Consider the following 3,718-nt stretch of genomic DNA (forward strand, 5'->3'; position numbering starts at 1 on the left):
TTACTAGTATGGTTGTTATTAATGGAGTGTTATGGGTTTTCATGACTAGTATACTAGTACTATGCTAGGGAATATGAGTAATTGAAGTTTTAATGATAAAAAAATAACTTTTAAATATTTTTAAAGGGAATTTAAAGTATTTTAAAGTTGCTGGAATTTATTTGGAGTATTGATTATAAATTCTATTGATTGTATTAGGCGGAGATTTCTCTGTAGGCGACTTCTAAAGTTGTTAAAAGTGGCCTATCAACTTGTCTACACAAGGTACGTACATACCTATGTGTTGTTTGATGTAGTATCATGATTTTAGGAAGGAAAGTTATGTAGTATCATGTATAGGAACTTTGTAAGTTTATATATGATTGTTATGATATTGGATTTTACATGTTTTATGCCTCCGTGCGAACATGTTAAGTATGAGATTTAATTATGAGATTAGTATCATGTTTGTATGAAATATTGATGCAAGCATGTTGGTTTGGAACTTTATTTATTAATTCACATGGAGGAATTAATATATTTATTAGTTGAGAACGTATTGTGTCGGACTCGTCCGACCATAATCTTTGGTCGGACGACTTTCAAGTGGTTCCAATTTTTTTTTCAGTTAGTCTTAATTTTTTTTCAGGTAGTCTTAATTTTTTTTCAGGTAGTCTTCATTTTTTTTCAGGTAGTCTTCATTTTGTTTTCAGTTAGTCTTCTTTTTTTTTTCAGTTGATTTTTGTACTTCAGTTAGACTTACTTCGGGTTTCAGTTGGTCTTTATTCTTTTTCAGGTAGTCTTCATTTTTTTTTCAGGTAGTCTTCATTTTGTTTTCAGTTAGTCTTCTTTTTTTTCAGTTGGTTTTTGTACTTCAGTTAGACTTACTTTCGGTTTCAGTTGGTCTTTATTCTTTTTCAAGTAGTCTTCATTTTTTTCAGGTAGTCTTCATTTTTTTTCAGGTAGTCTTCATTCTTTTTCAGGTAGTCTTCATTTTTTTTCAGGTAGTCCAACTGAAAAAAAAAACAAAGTCCAACTGAAACAAAACAAGGTCCAACTGAAAGAAACACAAAGTCCAACTGAAAGAAAACAAAATCCAACTGAAACAAAACAAAGTCCAACTGAAAAACAAAACACTAACCTCTGCTTTCTCTCACTTTCTCCTTCTTCTTCATTCCTCTTAGCTTGATCCACTAAAACTTGACGCTCATTTGAACATCCATTCTAGTCTATAATCCACAATCACATACCAGTCAAGATTTACAAGAAGAATGGAGCGAGTTCTTTGCAAAATCTGAAGCCACTTCTTTTTCATTTCATCGAGAGGGTTTGAAGATCTAAATTTGTCACTGGTTTCATCAGAGGAAAAGCAAAACTGTTGGAGTTCAATTTCTGGTTAAACAAAATTAAGGAACCAATTTGTCACTGGTTTCATCAGAGGATGCTGAGGAAGAATAAGATGATTTCAATCTTTCAACATTGCAACAATTCTTCTTGTAAATCTTGACTGGTATGTGATTGTGGATTATAGGCTAGACTGGAGATTATGAAATTATTGCAGCTCAAGAATCGAAACTGGGTGGATTATATGAAAATCCAGAGAAGAAGAAGAAAGAGGAGAGAGAATGTGACCTAAAAAGTGAAGCAGAGAGAAGATGTATTGGGATCAGCCCGTCTGACAGTAAACAATACGTCAGACGGTCTGACCCAATACTTTCACTTATTAGTTGGATTATGATTGAATCATGTGTTCCTTTATATTATTATTTTCACTACTCTATGAGGATTGTGGGCCTTATTTGGTAAGTTGATAATTTTTACCTTTGAAAGGTAAGTTGGTTGTTAGCTAGGTTCGACAAATAAGAAGGATTGAAATAAATGAGTAATTAATCTTGGGTTGTAAGTTGTATGATTACTTATTTAATCCTAAGATAAAAGAAATAAATTTGTGAATGTTTGAGTATATATTATTTGTATTGCTTATGTGTCATAACAAGTAATAATTAGTAAATCATGTGAAGTGAAACTTGGATAGTAATAAACTTAGACTGGTGCACGTCTGAAGTTGGACAATCAGGAGTTGGGGTACATGGTGGTCGTGCCATGACTTTGTCTGGGAATTGGATTGATTATCGTTCCTAAGGTTCCTCGATATCGTACGCCATTATGGAATACGAGTCGCGCCCGTATTTCTTCTTCCTAGTGGAGGTTGGTTTTTAGATGAGATAACTCGGTCCAATGATTATTCCATTAAAGTAATAAAAAGATTGTTAAGATTTAGTTTAGTAAAAGTTATCTGCAGATTGTTAGATTGTTATGTTGTTATTTATCCCTGCTTATTATTTATTAGTATCATGTTAGAAATGTTTATTTGTTATTATGTAGTACTCAACTTTGCTGACTACCTACGTGCTTTGTTTGTATGTGTTGATCATGGCTTTGACTTATTGATCCTGTGATGAACCATTCTTGGTGAGCAGATTCTTTAGTGCATTGACATCTACAGGTGTGTAGATGATGCATCTTGGGGTTTCAGGAATGGAGAGCTTGTGTAGCATATTGATATATCTATTGTTTTTAGTAGATACATTTACATTTAAGTTTGGTTTGACGTTAAAGTTAACAATGTTGTTTGGTTTTAAAGTTATTTCGTTATTTATATATTTCAATTCTAAAGTTCAGTTATATGTTTTCCGCTGCAAAATTCTGAATAAGCCGATACGTTACGTTATCACACGGGCGATAATGCTTTGATGATTCTCTAAATCTTATACTAAAAAGGTATTTTGGAAAAGAGAGAACTATCGAGGTGTTACACCTTCTCCCTCTCCTCCGCACTCACCACTCTACACCACCTTCTTCTTCCTCCTTTTTCTCCGTCGCACTAACCATTGCAAAGCTTGAGTTCATGTTAAGAAATCCATGATTTTCCTGAAAAATTGCGAATTGTCGTGAGTTGAGAGAAAATTCAAGGCCTATTTCCTCAAATTTGGTTAATGGGTCAATAAAATCAGAGAGTTTAATAGAAAACTTGAGTGTTTTGGATGATTTAGTGAGGAATATTCTTCCGCAAAACACCAGTGATGCTGATTCTCAAAGGAATTTTGTTTCTCTTAAGTTGTTAGGCAGTGGTTGGTTTAATTTTCTGATCCAAATGTTGGTGCTTCTAGGTAGTAATTATTGATTTAGGTACCCAATTGTAAGGGGTGGGATTTTCAGGGTTGAAGGGGAGTATGAGGGAATTTCAAGGGTGGATGTAACACCCCAAAACTTTGCTTCAAAAACTTTATAAAATATTCATTTTTTATTTAAGTATCTAACCAAACTTTTAGGATGTTTTTTTTTTGCAACGGCTACATCTATATTGAGCAAACGAAACAAAATATTACAACGGAAACTATTAGCTAAAACACGAGCTTGCTGACCTTTAGAATGTTACCGTCATATCTATTGTTAACAATAAATGCAAGGCTAATTACTAAAATAAAATTAAACTCACAATCCAAATTATCAAATCAATCAATCTAAGTTGTCTAACTTAAACCAATTTAAAACTAAACAATCCCAAATAACAGTACTGTAATATTTATTAAATTAGGTGAACTTAAAACTATAAGTACGCTCATTCCTACAACGTAGGCCCTTTCGCCAACTTGCACAATTTAAATAGGAAAAGAACAAAGAAAAACAAATATACAAAAATTAGCAAAATCTAAGTAATTACAACTCCATCCCGTAA

The sequence above is a fragment of the Beta vulgaris genome, chromosome 6 (assembly GCF_026745355.1).
Source record: "Beta vulgaris subsp. vulgaris cultivar EL10 chromosome 6, EL10.2, whole genome shotgun sequence".
Classification (NCBI taxonomy): domain Eukaryota; kingdom Viridiplantae; phylum Streptophyta; class Magnoliopsida; order Caryophyllales; family Amaranthaceae; genus Beta; species Beta vulgaris.